We start from the raw sequence: 23,611 nt of genomic DNA on the forward strand, positions 1-23,611 counted from the left end.
TGTCAGATGCAGTGGTGTAAAGCCCACCACCCGCCACTGGGCTTTCTAGCAGTGCAGACGTGTCCTCTGGAGTGACAAATCACACAATCCGATGGACGTGTCTGGTCAGGAGAACGGGACTCAGTTGACTGCTTTGTGCCAAGTGTAAAAGTTGGTGGAGGGGGTTATTATGGTTTGAGGTTGGGCTTGGCCCCTTAGTTCCAGTGAGAGGAACTCTTAATGCTTCAGCATACAAAGCCATTTTGGACAATTTCATGCTCCCAACTTTGTGGGAACAGTTTGGGGATGGCAACATTACTGTATGCGCACATACCAGTGCACAGGCAGGCTCTATTGTAGGCATGGAGCTGGACAGTTTGACATCTGTGGCAGAGCGAAGAGCGCTCAGCAGGCTCCTATCAATTACGGAAAATCCACTGCATCCACTAAATAGTATCATCTCCAGACAGAAGAGCAGCTTCAGCGACAGACTGCTGTCACTGTCCTGCTCCACTGACAGACTGAGAAGATCGTTCCTCCCCCAAACTATGCGACTCTTCAATTCCACCCGGGCGGGTAAACGTTAACATTATACAAAGTTATTGTCTGTTTTTACCTGCAATGTTATCAATCTTTAATTTAATATTGTTTTTTGTATCAGTATATGCTGCTGCTGGAGTATGTGAATTTCCCCTTGGGATTAATAAAGTATCTATCTATCTATCTATCTATCTATCTATCTATCTATCTATCTATCTATCTATCTATCTATCTATCTATCTATCTATCTATCTATCTATCTATCTATCTATCTATCTATCTATCTATCTATCTATCTATCTATCTATCTATCTATCTATCTATCTACAAAGCAAGGTCTACAAAGAAATCGATGAGCGAGTTTGGTTTGGAGGAACTTGACTGGCCTGCACAGAGAGAGCCCTGACCTCAACCTGACCGAACACCTCTGGGATGAACAGAGACTGTCAGCTAGCCAGGCTGCCAAATGCTCTCTTGGTCACAAATTCCCCTAAACACACTCACACTACACCTCGTGGAAAGCCTTAACCAGAAGAGTTGAAGCTGTTAGAGCTGCAAAGGGTGGGCCAACTCCTTATTAAAGCCTATAGGATATCATTAAAGTTCATGTGTGTGTAAAGGCAGGTGTCCCAATACTTTTGGCAATATAATCTATCTATCTATCTATCTATCTATCTATCTATCTATCTATCTATCTATCTATCTATCTATCTATCTATCTATCTATCTATCTATCTATCTATCTATCTATTGTAAGAGACAGCCAGCATCTCAACCCAGCCAGGACGCCCCAATATGGAAGAATGGGAGAAGGCAGCTTTTTTCTAATTTTTTAATGTAAAGCTGTAGTGCAGAGTTTCAGCACAGTATATGTGTACCAAATTTCAGGCTACAGGTTACTTTATTTTTGACCTTGACCTTACTAGGTTGACCTTTGACCTTGGAGGTCAATCATCACCGGGGAATACTTCCAGTGGAACACTGCAAGTGGGGAGGTCCTCCCATGATAGAACCCTCTATCTGCAACCAGGGCTGAACTTCCAGACTCAGACTCTCAAGCACCCATGGGGGTGTCCTAACTGTGCTGCCACAAGAGGATCACTGCCACTTGTCGTATGGGGGATGGAACTGCTCTGCAGTTCTGGCTTTTGCTAGTCCAAGCATTATTTTAGCGCATGCGCGGGGCACGGTGCGCTGCTTCAAAGGCTGCCTGACGCGTCACACAAGACAGAGAGGGCGGGACCTATAAAATATCGCGTGGCAGATCCAATCGGATTTCGGTAAATGAGGTAAGACCTAAAACAGAAAACACGAAAAATCCAATCGGGTACTGAGACGCGGAGACCAGCTTCCCCATTGTTGTGCAAGTGTTCACTCTGAGGATGTCAGATTTGTGATTAAGAAAGCTTGGCCCGGTGAAGTGTAAAGTAAAAGTAAATTTATTTTTGCGCACATTACATCAGTTGCTGGGGAGAATCTGCTGATTGCTCACTGTTGTGACAGAAAATTAAACGCATATTACGGACAGCAAAGCCAGTATTACTGTCAGAGAAAATTACAGGCATTTTACAGAAAAAATGTAATGAGGTAAAAGGTCCCTTGCCAGTTAATATAGACTGTTCCTACTAATGTTTATGGACTACTGTTCTAGCGCCCGTTATTGTAATGTCTAGTTCTTATATATTATTCCAGTTGGGCACAAAGTCACTTCTTTGTCCAGCTGTCTGTTCTTATGTTCAAGCATTCCACCTGGGTAAGAAAACATGTTCCTTCCTGGCCAGGACACCTATTCTCCTTCTACCACTGTCTTTAAGCTCACCTAATGGCTTGATATTTGCTCACAATAACAATAACAATTTATTTCTTGTATAGCCATAACATCACACAAGGAAGGCCTCGATGGGATTTAACAGGCCCTGTTTTTAAGCCCCATCCCTTGACACTCTAAGAAGACAAGAAAAAATTCCAAAAACAAAAACCTTTTAGAGTAAAACAAATGGAAAAAAATTTGGGGAAAGGCAATTCAGACACAGACCCCTTTCCGGGTAGGTTGGATGGGTGTCAAAAAATGGATTAAATACAACACACTAATGAGAACACAAGTAAACCTCTTCACGGAGCTTGATGGCCAATCTATCATGGCCACCTCAGAAGTACAATACAACAGTACAAACTGCTTTGTTCTTGCACAGCTCTCCTCTCAATGTGCAGGCACAGAGAGAGTGACAACTCTCAAGGCAAAATGCAGGAACAGGTGACACCACTCACTAAATGCAGGACTATCACATATGAGGATACAGATTTGTTCAAATGCATCAAAAGAAAAGTAGAAACTAATGAACATAAATGAAAGCAACAACATCTGTCCATCAGATAATTGTAGAACCACAGCCAGATTGTAGAACAGGAGTCAGACAAGCCGGACACAGTCAGAGTGCTGGAGACCTCGGCCAACTAACCGCCTACACCTATTGGCCATTCCACAGTTGAGTCAGTGCTGGACCAACCAATCAGATGAAAGGACTCTTCTACCTAATATTTACATTTCTGCTTTATCTGAGATGCCTTTTCCATTGGTGGGCAAACAATGTGGTAGTAGAGCGGTGACACCAAGAGCCACATGAGGATACCAAGAAAGGAAACAACAACAACTTTTATTTCTATAGCACATTTTCATACAAATAATGTAGATCAAAGTGCTTTACATGATGAAGAAAGATAAGAATTAAAATAAGAGAACACTAATTAACATACAATAAGAGTAAGATCTGATGGCCAGGGAGGACAGAAAAAACAAAAAAACTCCAGACGGCTGGAGAAAAAATAAAATCTGCATGGGTACCAGACCATGAGACCACCCAGCCGGCCCCCTCTAGGCATTCTACCTAACATAAATGACCTCAGTCAGTCCTCATTGTATTCAGGGTTCTCATGGAAGTACTTGATGATGACGATCATGTGGACTTCTGGCCTTTAATCCATCAATGTAGGGACATCATGGAGCTTTGATCAGGTGGTTGTGGCGCAGATCGGAGGGTTAGCAACCATTCAGAAATATCATATTACTTGTATTTTAGTACAAATGACTAACAACAGAGATGCAGTCTGCACAGCTAATCATCAGATCCAGTCAGGGGAGACCATCCATAAACAGGTGTGTGCCTTTCCTAATCGGTCCAATCAACTGAATTGACTACAAACAGAGTGTAGATACATCTCAACAATGAGCAATAGAATGGGATGCACCTGAGCCAAATTTTAAGAATAATAGAAAATGGTCTGGCAAGAGAAAAAAGGAAGGCCTAAGAGAAGGTTTATGGATGTGGTGAGAGAGGACATGAAGGTGATGGGGGTAACAGAACAAGATGACGAGGACAGGAAGATATGGAAGAAGATGGTCTGCTGTGGCAACCCCTAACGGCCAAAAGAAGAAGAAGAAGGTAGAAAATGGTCTGAATACTTGTGTCAATGTGAGATTTCAGTTTTAATTTTTGATACATTTGCAAAGCTATCTAAAATTCTGTTTTCAGTTTGGCATTTTGGGTCATTGAGTGTTGCTTAATAAGGGAGAAAATGAACGTAAAAGATTTTAGCACAAGGCTGCAACATAACAAAAAGTGAAGTGGCCTCAGTACTTTCAGAATCCACTGTATGTCGGCAGTAGAACCTTGAAAGAGAGTCCGTCTGCCCACCTCTGCGTGTCTGATATGTCCCGGAGCAGTGCTGTTTCCCAGACGGGGACTGGGGTGGAGGGGGGGGGGGGGGGGGGGTTTCCAGCTGTTTCTAATTTTATTCTGGTTTCTTTCAGTCCACAGTGCAGGGAATAACAGGAAAAGAAGGGGAAGAGCCAATGACAAAACGGGACATTTAGAAATTTTGTTGTGCGCTTGAAGACATGAGACAGAAAATGCACAGTTCGGAATGTCTATCACAATGACCGAAAGAAAGTGTGTGTCCACCACTGATGCACACTGAAAACCTTTAAACACAGTGAATAAATGGCCTGTTCCTAATGTAAGGCTGGCCGTCATCCTCCTCCCCCACTTCTCTTCTGTACTCGTATTTATTTCAGCTCAGCTATTTATTACGAGGCTGCCTGCCTGCCAGCTGGTGACCTCAGAGCTTTGAAATAGTGGTAAAGACTGTTAAACAAGAACCATGGTGTAATTAATGTCTGTGAAGATCAGAGCCTTATTTTAGGAAATCTCAGGGCATTACCAGGAGATTAAGTTTAACACCCCATAGACTTTTAAATGTGGTGTGCAAAGAGTTTAAAAGACAAGCTTGTCTTTGTCTAATCAAGCTAGCCTTGGTACAAAGAATTTAGTACACAGAGTCAAGGAAGTCACACGACCCAGCAGACATTTAATGAGAAGTCAGAAAGGCGCCACTTCATATTGTTTGGATCACTTCTTTTATCGTCATACATATATTGTCATACATGTGCTACATCTTCCGCAATTGCTGGATCATAAGATAATAATTAATTTATGAATTGACTAATTGACTAATTGAATAATTAATTTCCCCTTGGGATTAATAAAGTATCTATCTATCTATCTATCTATCTATCTATCTATCTATCTATCTATCTATCTATCTATCTATCTATCTATCTATCTATCTATCTATCTATCTGCTCATTCTGTCCTGGGGATTGGGGAGAAAGGAAACAGATGAGGATTCTTATTGAGGTTTTCTAAGTGCTAGGAGTTCCTTTCAGGGGCCTAAAGAGGAGTGAAAGCAAAGGACAGACTTTTTCGTGTTTTATCCTGATGTTGGAATCTTTATTTCTTCCTATTAAACCATGTATACAGTGCCTTCCATAATGACATATGTTTCCTTGATTTCCCCCTCTGCTCCACAGTTTAAAACTACAAATCACATAATTAAAGTGCACATTGCAGACTTTCATTTAAAGGGATTTGCAGACATTTTGGTCACAACATGTAGAAATGATAACACTTTTATTACATGGTCCCACTATTCTAAGGAACCATAATGTTTGGGAAAATTGGTGTCACAAGTGAGGGTAAAAAATCAATCATTGAATAGTGAATGGATATGGAGACTCTGAGGCAGCGAACGTTCTTTAGTTTTTCTGATATTAAAGAGCAGACAGTTCAATTTCTGCACCAAGAAACAAACATCTCCACCTCAATCAATACATCAATACCACTCATAAGCGCAGAATCATCTGAGTGACCTGACATGCTGTTATATTTCTAGTCTGAGGTGCGCAGAGTGAAGAGTAAAGCAGACAGGCCACTTCATGAGGTGCTCCAGTGTTGCTCGCACAGTCCTTGACTCTCACAAACTGTTGTCTGCTCACTATTATCCAAGACATCATAAGCTCATCCACTTCCATATCTCTGAGTTTACCTCTTAAAAAGGATGGCTGGATGGTACTGAAGGTTCTGGAGAAGTCAAATAACATCCTCCTCCTAGTCCTGCCAGCTTTGTCCAGGTGAAAATATACTTTGTGGAGCAGACAGATAATCACCTCCTCCACTCCAATCTTTGTCTGTTAGGCAAGCTGCAGAGGGTCCAGGTGGTCTACCACAAGAGGACTCATATAGTCCAGGACCTGCCTCTCAAAGGTCTTCTTGATGTGAGACATAAGTGTCACTAGTCTGTAGTCATGAGGTGAAGAGGCGCCTGCCTTATTTGGAACAGGAACAATGCAGGATGTTTTCCACAGCAGTAGCAATTTGTGAAGCCTTAGTGACAGACTGAACAGGTGACAGAGGACACCACAAAGTTGCTCAGCACAGACCTACTTAAGAACTCGAGGACTGACTCCATCTGGTTCCGCAGCTTTTCCTGTGTGTAGCTTCCTCAGTTGTCTCCTTACTTGGTCTTCAGTCATGGACACTGATGGTCAGAGATGGACTCATCATTGCCCATTCTAGTTGACTTAAATTGACCAAGCTATGAGAGATGAAACTGTAATCTTGCTGAAAACGTTTCCTCGTAGGTTAAGAGGTGTGAATAGCTGTTCATTTTAAATACTGAGTATATACAAATATTCTTTCATTGTTACTGTGATCATTGAACTTGGATTTTTTTATATCATTAATAATCTCTCACTCATTGTGATAACCAAATATTTTTGTTCTTTATCTGCATCTTTGACAGATGTTGGTCCTGAAAGAATAAAATGGCCACAAATTACATTGTTGACTTCCTTAGGCAAACCTCACATGCTCTGGAGCAGGAGGGAGCTAATGATGACACTCCAGCAGCTAATGAGGCCTGGAGCAGCTCCACTACTGGCCCACCACCTAGATGAGTCAGTACTCCAACTTTATGAAGAGCTTGACTTTTTACAAATGTAGCTCTCCCACCATTGAACTGGCACGTTACCTATGACATAGGATGAAATTTTGCTGGTGGGATCCATATTAAACACATCCCAATAAATTTTAATAACCAATGGGTCCAATGAAACAATTATATTTATCCCTGCTGTTACAATATTTCAAAGTAATGATTTGTAAACACTCACTCCTTTAATTAATTATTTAAATGAAACCACCATGTAATCACTCCACACAATCATGGATAGGAAACAACAAAAAAAAAAAAAAATGATAATAATAAAACACATTTCTTAAACACACCACTCAAGGGATATTATCGCAGTTTAACTTAACTCAATTAAGTGGACTATCTTAAAGACAGACCTCAGTATGTGCGTCTCTGGAACTGCAGGTCTGACATCGTGGTCAGCAGCACAGGAGCGCCGCAGGGGACTGTACTTTCTCCGGTCCTGTTCAGCCTATATACATTGGACTTCAATACAACTCAGAGTCCTGCCACGTGCAAAAGTTCTCTGACGACACTGCTATCGTGGGCTGCATCAGGAGTGGGCAGGAGGAGGAGTATAGGAACCTAATCAAGGACTTTGTTAAATGGTGTGACTCAAACCACCTACACCTGAACACCAGCAAAACCAAAGAGCTGGTGGTGGATTTTAGGAGGACCAGACCCCTCATGGACCCCGTGATCATCAGAGGTGACTGTGTGCAGATGGTGCAGACCTATAAATACCTGGGAGTGCAGCTGGATGATAAATTAGACTGGACTGCAAATACTGATGCTCTGTGTAAGAAAGGACAGAGCCGGTTATACTTCCTTAGAAGGCTGGCGTCCTTCAACATCTGTAATAAGATGGTGCAGATGTTCTATCAGACGGTTGTGGCGAGCGCCCTCTTCTACGCGGTGGTGTGCTGGGGAGGCAGCATAAAGAAGATGGACGCCTCACGGCTGGACAAACTGGTGAGGAAGGCAAGCTCTAATGTAGGCACGGAGCTGGACAGTCTGACATCTGTGGCAGAGTGATGGGCGCTCAGCAGACTCCTGTCAATCATGGAGAATCCACTGCATCCCCTGAACAGGATCATCTCCAGACAGAGGAGCAGCTTCAGCGACAGACTGCTGTCACCGTCCTGCTCCACTGACAGACTGAGGAGATCGTTCCTCACCAACACTATGCGACTCTTCAATACCACTGGGGGGGTAAACGTTAACATTATACAAAGTTATTGTCTGTCTGTATACCTGCATTGTAATCACTCTTTAATTTAATATTTTCTTTATCAGTATGCTACTGCTGGAGTATGTGAATTTCCCCTTGGGATTAATAAAGTATCTATCTATCTATCTATCTATCTATCTATCTATCTATCTATCTATCTATCTATCTATCTATCTATCTATCTATCTATCTATCTATCTATCTATCTATCTATCTATCTATCTATCTAATTTGTCCGAGTTACAGCACAGGTATGGTTCACACATAGAAATCAACTATATACAGTGGTGTGAAAAACTATTTGCCCCCTTCCTGATTTCTTATTCTTTTGCATGTTTGTCACACAAAATGTTTCTGATCATCAAACACATTTAACCATTAGTCAAATATAACACAAGTAAACACAAAATGCAGTTTGTAAATGGTGGTTTTTATTATTTAGGGAGAAAACAAAATCCAAACCTACATGGCCCTGTGTGAAAAAGTAATTGCCCCCTGAACCTAATAACTGGTTGGGCCACCCTTAGCAGCAATAACTGCAATCAAGCGTTTGCGATAACTTGCAATGAGTCTTTTACAGCGCTCTGGAGGAATTTTGGCCCACTCATCTTTGCAAAATTGTTGTAATTCAGCTTTATTTGAGGGTTTTCTAGCATGAACCGCCGTTTTAAGGTCATGCCATAGCATCTCAATTGGATTCAGGTCAGGACTTTGACTAGGCCACTCCAAAGTCTTCATTTTGTTTTTCTTCAGCCATTCAGAGGTGGATTTGCTGGTGTGTTTTGGGTCATTGTCCTGTTGCAGCACCCAAGATCGCTTCAGCTTGAGTTGACGAACAGATGGCCGGACATTCTCCTTCAGGATTTTTTGGTTGACAGTAGAATTCATGGTTCCATCTATCACAGCAAGCCTTCCAGGTCCTGAAGCAGCAAAACAACCCCAGACCATCACACTACCACCACCATATTTTACTGTTGGTATGATGTTCTTTTTCTGAAATGCTGTGTTCCTTTTACGCCAGATGTAACGGGACATTTGCCTTCCAAAAAGTTCAACTTTTGACTCATCAGTCCACAAGGTATTTTCCCAAAAGTCTTGGCAATCATTGAGATGTTTCTTAGCAAAATTGAGACGAGCCCTAATGTTCTTTTTGCTTAACAGTGGTTTGCGTCTTGGAAATCTGCCATGCAGGCCGTTTTTGCCCAGTCTCTTTCTTATGGTGGAGTTGTGAACACTGACCTTAATTGAGGCAAGTGAGGCCTGCAGTTCTTTAGACGTTGTCCTGGGGTCTTTTGTGACCTCTCGGATGAGTCGTCTCTGCGCTGTTGGGGTAATTTTGGTCGGCTGGCCACTCCTGGGAAGGTTCACCACTGTTCCATGTTTTTGCCATTTGTGGATAATGGCTCTCACTGTGGTTCGCTGGAGTCCCAAAGCTTTAGAAATGGCTTTATAACCTTTACCAGACTGATAGATCTCAATTACTTCTGTTCTCATTTGTTCCTGAATTTCTTTGGATCTTGGCATGATGTCTAGCTTTTGAGGTGCTTTTGGTCTACTTCTCTGTGTCAGGCAGCTCCTGTTTAAGTGATTTCTTGATTGAAACAGGTGTGGCAGTAATCAGGCCTGGGGGTGGCTACGGAAATTGAACTCAGGTGTGATACACCACAGTTAGGTTATTTTTTAACAAGGGGGCAATTACTTTTTCACACAGGGCCATGTAGGTTTGGATTTTTTTTCTCCCTAAATAATAAACACCATCATTTAAAAACTGCATTTTGTGTTTACTTGTGTTATATTTGACTAATGGTTAAATGTGTTTGATGATCAGAAACATTTTGTGTGACAAACATGCAAAAGAATAAGAAATCAGGAAGGGGGCAAATAGTTTTTCACACCACTGTATATATATATATATATACATATATATATATATATATATATATATATATATATATATATATATATATATATATATATATAAATATATATATATATATTTATATATATATATATATATATGTATATTCACGGCATTTGTAGTCTGTGTCACAATCTGATTGTATAGGTGGTTACCTACCAGGTAACGCTTGTGGTTGGCCAGCAAGTCAGCTAACATCAGCCACGGTGCCTTCAGTTGTGAGAAGCAGATCATAGAATGGTTGAAAATGGTTTACTGTCAAATAATGCAAAGAGTATGCGACACGTGTTCCGCCCTAATTCTGAGAGGGAGTGCAGTAGAGTGTGTACGCCTGATGAGCCCAGAATTAGGGCGAAACACGTGTCGCGTACTCTTTGCATTATTTGACAGTAAACTATTTCAACCATATAATTCTGGGCTCATCAGGCATACACACTCTGCTGCACTCCCTCTCAGAATTAGGGCGGAACACATGTCGCATACTCTTTGCATTATTTGACCTGTGCATGTTGTAACCAATATATGGACAAATGGCTGGTCCCAAATGGAGTTGTAAGTCAGTGAATGGCTGTATTTTATTTTCATACAATGCCACCATTTTCTGTTGTTGGCATCACCTACACTCAGAACTCCCCAGGAATGTGCGACGGGTGAAGCCATCACAGCAACCATATACAGGACCTGACAAGTATGCTCTCAAATTGTCTGCGATTAGGATTCTGTGAGCAATTGCAAGCAAATCTTTAAATTCTTTTTTTGAATCTATGGCTTTGAAGTCTTCTATTAATGTTTTGGGGTTTGTCAATCGATCATTTCATCTTCTGGTATGAACTTGGCACGTTTCTTGACCACATGGTCTTTAATCATTAAATTTTTCACTGTCCCTCCTTCAGCGAGGAAAAAATATATCAGTTTGACTTTGCATCTCCCCAGTCTTGGTGCTTATAGCCGTACTGCAAGCCAGCAGCCATGGCATATGCACTTCAGAACAGGTCATCCACCTGAAGCTAAGCATGTTTGGGCACGGCCAGTTTGCTGGGAGACTTTCTTGGAAAAGCTGGAGTTGCTGCTGGAAGAGGTGATGGTGAGGCCAGCAGGGTGTGCTTACACTGTAATCTGAACATGGATCCCAATGCCACAGTCTCTGTCATACAAATGCACTGACACTGTGCCATTAAAATGGTGATGTCCTTCAAATGAGACATAAAATCAAGGTGATAACTCTCTGTGGTCATAAAAGATCCCTGGCATCCTTCATAAAGAGAAGGGTGTATCCCAATGTTTTGACTAAATTGCCCACCATGGCCTAGTCATTCTGGGCCCCTAAACATCCCCTGTCTCTAATTGGCTAAATATCTCTCACCACTTCACCACCTGAATAGCGAATGTGGTGAGCTGGCTGGAGCAATAAGAGCTGCCATCACATCATCCAGGTGGATGCTGCACATTAGTGGTGATGAAGTGGCTCCCAACATGTCCTCTGATTAATGAGAAAAGAGCTATATAAATGTAAAGAATTACTATTATATTTTGGCGACCCTCTTTTAGCTTACCAGAAAACACTTGAACTTTGACATAGAATAAAAAGGTAGAGTGTTAGATTTTTATTTAGACAAACTGTGAAAGTGAAAAAAATACACTTCTTGAAAATGTAATTATGAAACAGACAGAAACAAGACATTATATTTGAAAATAACCTCATTCTTATCTCCCCTTATTTCTCACCCTCAACAGCTGCTAAACGAGCCACGTTTTACAACATTAAACAGTGCTTACGGAAAGCCGAGATCAGATAGAGCCTCTTGTATCCTGCCAAACTGAAAGTGGACATTCAAGGCAAGCATTATATCTTTACCACTACGGAGGAAGCAGAAAAAGAGCTAAGAAAGCTGATCCCGACACTTTTTTGAAATACGATCGTGAGTCACACCCTGTCATGGCATGGCAAAGAAGATCATACCGGCTGTCTGATCCATTTGCAATGATACTGGTACCGTAATTACACATCCTTTTCACTTCTCGGCCACTTTCTGTTTATGTTTTAATTAAAATTATATGTGTATTTGTATGTATGGGTGGAAGACATTAAATTAATAACTTTTAATTAATTTTAATTTTATTTTTTTAAAGGAGACTGTTTAACATCATACCCTTGGCTTATAGTTATTGTTATTATTGTATTAGGGCTTACTGTGCTTATCCAGAGCCACTTTTTAACACCATTTCCTGGGTTTACTATCTTATTATTTCAAGACTGTTAAAGACTATATTTTATGCTTATAGTGTTTGGACTGTATCGGCAATAGATATCTCAATTTTTATCCTCAAACGCCACTGCTGGTGGGCTTGTTTTGTTTTGGACGTGCTCTGTCTTTAGGTATGTCACAGGACTGGGACTTTGTGAAAATGTAATTATGTATTGTCACACACATGCGCATGGGAGGCAGCTAAAGGGCTTGGGTAAGGGCAGTTCCGAGTCATACCGGGATGTGGCAGAGTGCACTGACTCTTTTTCTCCCTTTCCTGTAGACCATTCACAGGAGATCCCACCTGGCCCTCTTGACGTCACTTCCGGGACCGAGCCTATGGAAGGAGACCATGCCGGCCCCTTTGATGTCACATCCGAGCTCGAACCTATGGCTGAAGACCTTCCTGAGCCCGTCCCCTTTGATCTCACTTCCTGTCTTCCCCTTTAAAAGCTTCCACCTTTTCTCCATTCCCTCAGTTCTGTTTTGGACTCGGTTTTGTGCACTTCAGTGCTGCATTCATTTAAGCAACTTTGCAACCAGGAAATCAATTATAAGGGTGGCTGCCCCAAACCTTTCTATGAGTTGGAGTCAAGTTTGTGACAGTATATACCGTCACTGTTAAAGGCTAAAGGGAACACCTTTCTCATCATCTGGTTTTGTGACCCTGGACCATGCCGTACGTTCACCGCTAATGCAAGTATACATGCACTGAAGATATCCCTGGGTTGTGACATACTCACACCACTACAACAAGACCACATGCTGAGGTAGTCTCTGTGTTACGGCCCTGAAACATGCCACTCCGACTTCTTTCCCTTTTCAGGACATGCACAGAAATGGTCCACGAGCTTCTCAGCAATACGTGACCCAAAGCTCTGGTTGAACGGCTTCCTTTTTGGGGAATTTCGCCCCCTATGACTTTCAGCTGCTCTTTTGCCTGATGTGTCTGCCCCTGGATGGATATGTCACTTTGATTCTTTTGTTACCAGTCACAGCTCTGCTGCCTCCTCCTCCTTAGTATATTTAATACTGCTCCGAGGCATCAGGTACAATGTTCCTCCACTGTTCTGCTTTGTAGTTTAGCTGGCCTCTAAAACTTGAAAAACTTTTTATTTTTTTGCCGTCTCATTACAATATTTATTCATTTTAGATTGTTGCATTTAAACTTACAGTCACCCTTGCCCATTGATGCTGATAGGTCATTTGATTTAATTTAATTTTGGCACGATTAACCCGTGATTGTGGGAACTAAAACATAAGTTTAGTATATCACTGTCCTCTGTACAAAAATATTTTATAAATCTACTTTTCTTTCTACTCACATGCACAGTGGACACAGATTTAGCACAGTGAGTCATCATATAGAATTGCTAGACAAGCATTTTAAGACAAGGAAAGTTAGGGACTTCTGCGAAATGGGCAGTCAGACTGATGATCATTTTGTACTATTTTTGTGTGTCAGTCTCAGCATGAAATTGTATCCTCTGTTTGCTTTGTCTGGAATGGCATGATTCACCGAAGTGGTGGCCTGCACATGAAGAAAGAGTATAAAGCCTTGGAACATTGCCCGGCACTTTGAAGCCAACAGACAGATGGGAAAGAACGTCATCCGATCCTGAAAATCCTTCCAACGCAGCGACGAAAATGGAAGACTCTACACATCGGGCCCCCACTCCCAAAGGTCTTGTCATGGCTTCCTTCATCTGTTATGACGTGTAAATAATCATTAAAGAAAGCTAAGTTATTTCTCCTATGTGATTTCTTACCGCCGTATCACTAAGGGAGGAGTATCGCCTTTTTATATTAAATTTATATAGATTCAGGTTATGTAATATGCCACAATTACAAAAGAACTCATTCCAACAAGGGAGCTAGCGCCCCCTGCTAGATACAGGAACAAATGCAAAATGTTTCATTAGGTGCTGTGTTGAAAAACAATTAATAATTTTATTGATTTCTTTTTGATTGTGACAGGAGAAAATTGACATACATTATGCATCACATTTCAGCATATTTTCCATGTTGACTGGCATTTCATTTTGTCAAACAGTTTCCCATACGGCTGGACACTTTTCTATGGCTTTTGCCTTAACCACCTGCTACATAAAACTGTAATACAAAATGAACGTTCTGCGTTACTTAATTTTGAGAATGCAAACAGGCTGTCTCATTTCATATGCATATCAAAATGTAATACTTTATTAGTACAAAATAAGCCTGCAACCTGTAAAAATATAAGGAAACAAACAAACTCACTTAGCACCCCTGTTCCATTTGTGTTACAAATAACGATCACATTACAAAAATGCTACTTCTGGTTATCAAGAGATTAGTCTAAGAAAAATAGGGCAATTCTAACTCTATACATTGTTTATACAGATTCTCTTTACATGTTTATTACAAATAAATACTTCATTGTAGACATCCCTATTACTAAAAATCAAAGCAGTGTTATTGCCTTGACATTTGGATACTTCATATGAGGCTGTAGTGTACATGTGACACCCCTTCATTTGTAGAAATACTGTACTTGAAATTGATCAAATGGTATAAAGTGCCTTTTCTAATTGCTTAAAATGACCTAAAATGACCACATGTTCTGCAGTGATGATTGAGAAAAATGCTTAATCTCTAGCATTCATGAGAAGCAAACATTACATAAACACTGATACAATGAGCTCGTATGGAGTCTCAGCAAAAACTATCAAAACATCCATGAAAGAAACCTTAAATTACTCATGTGCTATAAGTGAAATATCAAAATACTCATGTGCTATAATTGAAACATCAAAATACTCATGTGCTATAATTGAAACATCAGTTGTTCCAGTTGTGTGCTTACAACATCTTACAACATCGTGTTTTTCTGCCATTCAGAAGTGTTCAGAAGCCATTAAGAAGGCTAACAGAATGTTAGGTTATATAGCGCCTTGATGTTGTGGAGTACAAGTCACAGGAGGTTCTGCTCAAGCTTTATAACACACTGGTGAGGCCTCATCTGGAGTCCTGTGTGCAGTTTTGGTCTCCAGACCACATAAAGGACATAGCAGCACAAGAAAAAGTCCAGAGAAGAGCGACTAGGCTGAGTCAGGGCTACTGGGGATGAGTTATGAGGAAAGATTAAAAGAGCTGAGCCTTTACAGTTTAAGGAAAAGAAGATTAAGAAGAGACCTGATTGACGTGTTTAAAATTATGAAGGGAATTAGTCCAGTGGATCGAGACTGTGACTTTAAAATGAGTTCATCAAGAACACGGGGACACAGTTGGAAACTTGTTAAGGGTACATTTCGCACAAACATTAGGAAGTTTTAATTCAGGCAGAGAACCACAGACACTTGGAATAAGTGACCAAGTAGTGTGGTAGACAGTAAGACTTTAGAGACTCGACTCGATGTTGTTTTGAACAAATTAAGTAGATAAAACTGCTGAGCTTTGTTGGGCTGAATAGCCAGTTCTCTTCTAGAGTTTTCTAATGTTCTAAAGAGGTGGAGATCAACAAGCCATAGGGACAGTAGTTAGGATAAGTAGACAAAACATAGCAAGTGTCAAAAACACGGTGATCAAAGATCAAGTGACTGAACCCAATACTTAATCAATATTGTAGTTACAAGGAACCTGGATAAAATGTGTATTCAGAACAAAACAGTCACAATGAGATTTTCTAATTGTTTCCACGAACTTGGACACAAGCATATATGTTGTTGTGGAGACTTAAGTAATGTTACACCAATGTCGCCTTTACAAACTATGCCCCCTATTGACAACGGAAGAGTCACAACAACATACAGTGGTAGTGCCTATTAAAAAGATTTAAAAAAAAAGAAAATGAAAGAACAAGAGCAAAATGAAATCAAAAGCAACACATCCAAGTGAAACTAAATTGGCTGGTTCAAAATGTCAGGAAAATTTCAAGATGTTAATATGAAAAGTTGATTAAACTTTAGAACTGATTCTGAAAAAAAAAGAGAGGTTTTATTGTGGTTGATCAGAAGAAAAGATGTGATGAAGACGTAGCGAAAAAATCCAAAACGGATACAGAAGACAAAACCAAGACATTGGGACAAAGGCTAGGACAAGGACAAGGGCCAGAGGTAGGGTCGTAAATTAAAGTATGAAAACAAAAAAAGTTTTTTAGCAAAATGGTAAATAAGAGTTTATGTGTGAACTCAGATAATGAAGTGCCACATCAAGCCACCCTTTTCACCTGTCACAAATTAATTTTCAGGTTCTGATCTCCGTAACTCTGCCCACTAACCGTACGGTATCCCTTGGGAAGAAACAGCACACCATAGAGCACAGAAAACTTCATTCTAATAAGAAAAATGGATTCTTTGACTGCAAAAACCCTGGAAAAAGAGTTTCTATTGATAGACGGTCGCTCCAGAAAAAAACGATCAAAGTGCGTGATGGAGAAGAACCTTTTGAACTGAGAACATCATTCTTGGGCACCACTGATAAAAAGAGTGTTTGTTTAAGGCTTACCTGGCAAACCCAGGCTTCAAAAACTAGAATTTAGTGATGGAGTTTATCAAGTACGCTTCTCCTGTGTTGGCTAAGAGTCAGTCTTGACTGTATTTTCCTTTCACAATTCCTGCTATTATATGAGGCACCATTTTGGTGTACTTTAAACATTTTTAACACTCAGTCCCACCAATAAAATCATTTCAATCACCTGTCTTCTCAACCAGTTGCTTGCATTGCTGCCTAACCTGTAATGGACATGGAGCTCTCAAACAAAAATGCAGAGGGCAGTTGAGCCACCATCACAGACTGAATCATATCATCTATTAGAGCTCAACTACATCAGTGACCTTCTCCATCACTATGTGCCTGTCCGCCCACTGAGGTCCTCTGATTCTGGCAATCTTGTTGTGCCCCTCACTAATCTACACTCCATGGTGACAGCAGGGCCTTCAGCTGTATAGCGCCCAGACTCTGGAATGACCTACCGACATTAATCAGGTCAGCTGACTCCATGAATTCTTTTAAAAACAACTCAAAACTCATCTGTTCAGGAAGGCTTTTAGTTCTACTTGACTTTATTACCCTTCTCTCAGTTTACCTCCATGTCAAGATGCTCATATAACCTGTGTGTGTGTGCGAGACCATCAATTATGTTGTCTGTTTCTTTTTTTTTTTCAGAATTCACTGTCCTAATTTTCTTTATTTATTTATCTGATTTAGTACAATGCTATATACTGTATACGCTGCCGTTCTTTATTATATTCTGTAAGTGCCTTGAGCATGGGAAAGGCGCTATATAAATAAAATGTATTATTATTATTATTATTAAGTATGGGAATATCTGAGCCTTTCCTTAGTAATTTTCAATTCACTTTCAAAGTATCAGCAAACCCATTCAACAAACAATCACACAAGGAGTGACACGATGGGCTTTAACAACCCCATGTTTTTTTGACAGCCACCCAGCCTTGACTCCCTAAGAAGACAAACAAAATCTCCAAAAAATACCCCTGTAGGGAAAAAAAAATGGAAGAAAGCTTGTGAACAGGTGGAGTGGTGGCTCTTAGGCTAGAGATCTGCACTGGCAATCAGAAGGTTGCCGGTTCGAATCCTGTAAATGCCAATAGAGACTCTGCTCTGTTGGGCCCTTAAGCAAGGCTCTTAACCTGCAATTTCTGAGCGCTTTGAGCAGTGAGAAAAGCGCTATATAAATGCAAAGAATTATTATTAAGGCAATTCAGAAAGAGAATCTCTTCCAGGTATGTTGAGCATACAATGGATGTCAAAAAATGGGGTAAATACAATACAATATGCAGAACAGAACACAAGTAATCATCTTCACAGAGTTGTATGGCCAATCTATCATGGCTACCTCAGAAATATAACAGTACAATAGTAAGAGTAGAAACTACAAAGCCAAAATGATTCATTCATGGTGACCTTAGTGGTGGCTCTGAGGTTAGGGATCTGCACTGGTAATCGGAAGGTTGCCGGTTCAAAGCCCATAAACACCAGTAGGTATTAACCTCCGTTAGGCCCTTGAGCAAGGCTCTTAACCTGCAAGTGCTTCATCCTGAGCATGACGTTAATCTTCATCCAGCCCTGCAAGTAGGCCCTCCAAACTGTAGGGTAAAACCTGGGGGTGGGTGGCAGAATTGGCACTCCAGCCATCGTAAAAAACCTCCCATTGGTACCATTCAATTTGAACTGGTGTGCTGCTGAGGTGTCACCCATTGCACAGCTGCACTCGGGTCCTAATCTGGGATGCTGAGGTGGTTTGTCACGTGGTGAGTGCGGCAATGCAATGCACTGTATCAGCACAGGCTCCTAACCTCTTAAACAAATCAAATTGACACTTTTTCTTTTTAGCATATTCATAGTTGTCTCACTGTTCATTTATTTTTATTTTATTCATCTATCCAATATCATGGTCTCAAGGGGCTGGAGCTGTTTCCAGTTGAAATCAAAGACCAAACTGTGGACTGGATGCCAGCCCAATGCATGAGGCATGCAGGGCTGATTTATCTAACCTGAGCATTATAGGATGTGGAAATAAAATGAGAGGATATGAAGAAAGACACATAGGGAGCATAAAGAACAGGGCCAGGGTTTGAACCCTTGTTTCTGCAGTTGTGTAGATTATTGTGTACTTTTTAAAAATGGAAGCTATGGTTTGTGTTTAGAAAGAAATAAAGTATATTTATGGTTAAAATTTTAAAAGTGAATGAACAGTTTCCTTTACCAGCACTGATGCCAGAAGCTGCTTCTCAGGCCTGCAGACCCTTCAGTATACTATGTACGCCATAAGTGAAAATAAAATAATACTTTGAACTAGGAATTAGCCAGAGTGACCCACAATGAGGACTGTAGGATAAATGGCAGTCAAATATTTTGCTAAAATCTTCAGCAATAATTTTCACTGGCATCCTGCTGCCATTAGCTGTGTATCAGAAGACATCTTTGTGGAGGAGAGCCATTTGTTCTGGGTGGACTTTTTTGTCTCACTGTAGATTTGTTCACCTGTTGATATAAAAATAAATAAATAAATAAAAATAATAAAAGGCTCAGTCAACATTCAGTCAAAACCTGCTTGCTGTACCTGCTTTTAACTTTTAACAGCTTGTCTGTCATAGCACTACTACATGAATAAAACTAACAGTAGGAAAAAGATGAGCTTGTCAACAGGAGCAGAGATTTTCATCACATTACAAATTAAAAAACAAGACCACAAAAGACTACCAGTGCAGTCCCCTCATGGTGGTAAAGACATTATAGTTATGTCTAAGATGGGAAAAAATGCAGAAATGAGGGGAAAAAGCTCAGAACCTATAAATGATGTGTTTTTCGGGAGTCAGGAACTTTTTAAAAATCCAGGGACTCAAGTTCCTGGGCCTCTTTTAACTCCTACTCCAGTGTAGGTACTTTTCGCTCCACTGGGAACTTTTCTGGGTGGGTCTTGGGTGATGGATTGTGGTGATTGGCTGGAGCTGCCTTACAAATCTGTTAGTAGTTTGACATTGGAGAGTTATCGGTGAAGATGCAGCTAAATACAGCAAACAGAGCTGTGTTTGGGGATGATGATATTCAAAAGGAATTGGAGTTAGCCACCCGTGCTGATAAAACTTTGTCACATATGGCTGAGTTGGAGATTAAACACAGTGCAAAGCAGTGATAAAACAAAACAAGAAAACAAAAAACTGAAAGGCCATAACAGTAAAAGTGGTTCAGTTTGGCATGCTGGACGCCATTCTTGATCACAGACCAACATGCGAGGTGAGACACAATAATAACTGGACTGGGCTTGGGGCTTTCCTGGAAAACCGTCTGGAGGTCGGCTGGACATGAATCATAGAACTATATCCCCTCCTACACACCTTCTCAAACCATGACTGGCTAGGTATGTCCTGTGAATAGCCCAGTCAGTATTTGCACAACAATCGCTGCACAAGTTGCCAGGATAATGTTGGGTGAAAAAAACCAAACAGCAAATCAACATCAAATTTTTCATGAATTTTCTCTTTTTCCGTAAAGCAGTTTTTGACTGACAAAAACATTCCTGTCCTCGATCATCTTCCCTATTCGCCCGATTTAGCTCCCTGTGATTTTTAATTGTTCCTGAAAATCAAAAGTGACCTGAAGGGAACACAAGGTACAAACGGCAAGCCTGTAGATGAGCCTCAAGCAAGAATGAGCCTCAAGCAAAAAGACTTCCAGCACTGTTTCAATAATGGAAGATACGTATGGACTGGTGTAAAGATAGGAAGGGGAAGTATATAGAGGATGACAATGTTTAAAATGCTGTAATTCCTCAATAAATATTATTTTTTTTACCAATCCGATTATTTTTGTGTCTCACCTCGTACTCTGGAAAGGGAACGATTTTGGAGTCTACTGTGGATGAATGACAGATGACAACCTTTGAAACATCATCTACTGAAGGTATTTGTCAGTGATCATCGTAGCAGTAATATTAATTAGGTTAGCTCATTATTTTAGCTATTCCTGAGTGCATGGACAATTTGACAATAGCTTAATGTTTGTGTATGTATCTTAATCCACGTGTTCAGACTCACATCACAACCTCATCTGTACTCCAATGTATATAATGTGTTACTAATGTTAGATGAGAAATTGAGAAGTTTCAGTGAGAGATTGTACATACAGTGCATTTAGTGCAAATACAATATACAGTGCAAATAGACAAGACAAGTAACAACAATGGTAAGGCAAAGTCTAGCAAGATCAGTTATAACTGGATCAGTAACAGCTTAACAGTAGCAACATTACCAAAGTGCAATATAATCAGATAATAAACATATGTCTAGAGTGTAGTGACTGTTTATCTCTCAGAAAGTGCAATGTGTGTATTTGATTTGGATAGTTTTCAAAGACGTAAATAGTGCATAGTGTAATAGTTCAACAGTGAGGGGGTGCTAAGGCACTGAGGAGTCAGACGGTGTAGGGGAAGACTCTGCTACACAGTCTAGATAATCTTGCTTGGGTGCTGCGATACCATCTGCTAGATGGCAGGAGCTCAAAATGCCCATACTGTATGCAGTGTGTGAAGGGTCAGCCACAATGCTGGATGCTTGGCGGAGGCTGCGTGTGATGTACAGTACGTGTCTTGTATGGAAGGGAGAGACACGCCAATGATGTTCTCAGCCGTCTTAACAATCCTCATGACTTGTGATCTATAGCACTACAGTTCCCGTACTACACCATGATAGAGCTAGTCAGCACACTCCTTATAACATCCTTGTAAAACAGAATGGAGGAATTTAACCTTTCTCATCTGTCACAGGAAGTAAAGTTATTGTTGTCATCTTTTGAAGTCAGATGAGCAGCTGAGGTTCCAGGTAAGGTCTTCAGATATATGAATGACAAGGATCAACACTAATCCTGAATGGACTTGTTCGAAGTCTTTTTGTTTTTCACTGTAGTTCTTTAGCATTGTCGCTATGAAATGGGTTTTTCTCTGGTAGACTGACAATATTTTACGCTGTTCTGTCTCATTCTCTATTACACTGTATATCCATTGCTTTCTCAAAATGGAAGTCAGTTCGAACTTCACAGTGTGCAGATATTCTTAAGTCAGACTTCTTTAAAGGTTTAGTATTACAGAGATCAAATTTTGTTTTCCAGCCACTTCCATGATATTGTATCGTCCCCATTGTTGTAAAATAACACTTGAGATCATGGCTGATTGTTTCTCAATATCTTCTGTTACCGAATGCAGAAGTGCAGACAAAGGCGATGATTTGCATTTGAAAGCAAAGGTACCTGATTATTTTTAAGGGACGGTGTTATTTTGATTGTTGGTGCCACAACTGTCAAAAGTGTTCCCCACAATTTCCGTAGTCAATCGGCTGTCAGATAGTTTTACCTGTTGTAACTTTTGTATGTTACATTTCTGAAAATGTTACATCAACCTTTCTCTGTAGCATCATACAATAAATTATTCAAAATGTAATAAGAGTTGACATCTAGTGTGTCTGCTCACTCCACCAAAAAGGCAGTTGCTGAGAATGTGAAATTTGAGACTTCATTTTCAGAATTTCCCCTGTAGAAGTCTGCCGCACAAAAATGATGTGAAGAAAATTAAGAATGGTAGTGTGGAAATAAATTAGATGTAAAAATGCAATTTAATTTTTGCTTTTTTCTGAAGTTTTCACTTTTGTGTAATTAATTAGCAAGGAACGGATGACATGGAATATTAAGGAAACACAGAGTGATTTGATGATGTTAAATTAATTATTCCTAAGATTAAAAAGACAACATAATACATCAGTATCATAAATCAAATAACATTCACCCTAGAGTCCTAAAGAACGTTAGTGATGACAGGTTGTCTAACACATACCCTCACTCAGCAAATTACTAGAACCATCTACACATCTGCTATCTCATCAGCCAATCATGTGGCAGCAGTGCCATGCACAAACTCCTGCAGACACCGGCCAGATGGTTCAGTTCATGATCATGTCAAACACCGGAAGGGGAAAAAATGCGACCTTCATGATTTTGGACCGTGGTGTGATTGTTGGTTCTAGATTGGCTAGTTTGAGTATTCCTGTAACTGACGATCTTCTGGATTTGTTATACACAGCAGTCTCCAGAATTTCCTCAGAATGGTTCGAAACACACAAGACATCCAGTAAGATGTAGTTCTGTGGCTGGAAATGCCTTATTCATGAGAAAATTGCCAGACTAGTTTGAGTTGACAAAAGGGCTACGGTAACTCAGTTAACCAACTGTGGTGAGCAGAAGGGCATCTCAAAATGTCAAACTTTGAGACAGATGGTCTACAATAGCAGATGACCATGTTAGGGTCCACTCCTGTCAGCCAAGAACAGAAAGCTGAGGCTACAGTCGGTACAGGCTCATCAAACTGGACGGTTGGTGTAATGATTTTCAACTTCTGCTGAGGCACACAAGTGGTTTGGTCAAAATTTGGTCCCAAAAACTTGAATCCACACACCCAACCTGCCTTGTGTCAACTGTCCAGGTGGTGGTGTGTAGTGGTGTGGGGAATGTTTTCTTGGTACACCTTGGGCACGATAATGGCAAACAATTATCGCTTGAATGCCACGGCCTATTTCAGTATCACTTCTGACCATGTTCATCCATTCATTGCTTCAATTTACCCATCTTCTAATTGCTACTTCCGCCATTACAGTATAAAGCATCATGTGACAAAGCAAACTGTTTTCATGAACATAACAGTGAGTCCAGTGTTCTTCAGTGGCTTTACCAGTCACTCCAACAGAACTCCTTTCAGATTCACGCCATGAATGTGCAGCTGACAAATCTTCAGAAATTGCATGATGCAATCATGTCAACATGGACAATGAATCTCAAAGGAATGATTCCAACAAGTCGTGTAATTCATATCCCTAGGAATCGTTAATGTTTTGAGAGCAA

The 23,611-nt window shown here is 40.5% G+C and overlaps 1 protein-coding gene and 1 long non-coding RNA gene across 2 annotated transcripts in view; both read right to left on the reverse strand.

The window, feature by feature from the left end:
• LOC127527406 (uncharacterized) overlaps positions 1-23,611 on the reverse strand; it is a 153,054-nt gene that overhangs the window by 40,755 nt on the left and 88,688 nt on the right. The gene's annotated exons all lie outside the window — the stretch shown is intronic.
• The window catches only part of LOC114669697 (CD276 antigen-like), a 56,632-nt gene continuing 35,439 nt past the window's right edge, over positions 2,419-23,611 (reverse strand). Inside the window, exon 5 of the mRNA XM_051926031.1 lies at positions 2,419-2,463. The gene's annotated coding sequence lies outside the window, so the exon portion shown is untranslated. The remainder of the gene's footprint in view (positions 2,464-23,611) is intronic.

This window comes from Erpetoichthys calabaricus, chromosome 4 (genome assembly GCF_900747795.2).
Source record: "Erpetoichthys calabaricus chromosome 4, fErpCal1.3, whole genome shotgun sequence".
In the NCBI taxonomy this organism is placed as follows: Eukaryota; Metazoa; Chordata; class Cladistia; order Polypteriformes; family Polypteridae; genus Erpetoichthys; species Erpetoichthys calabaricus.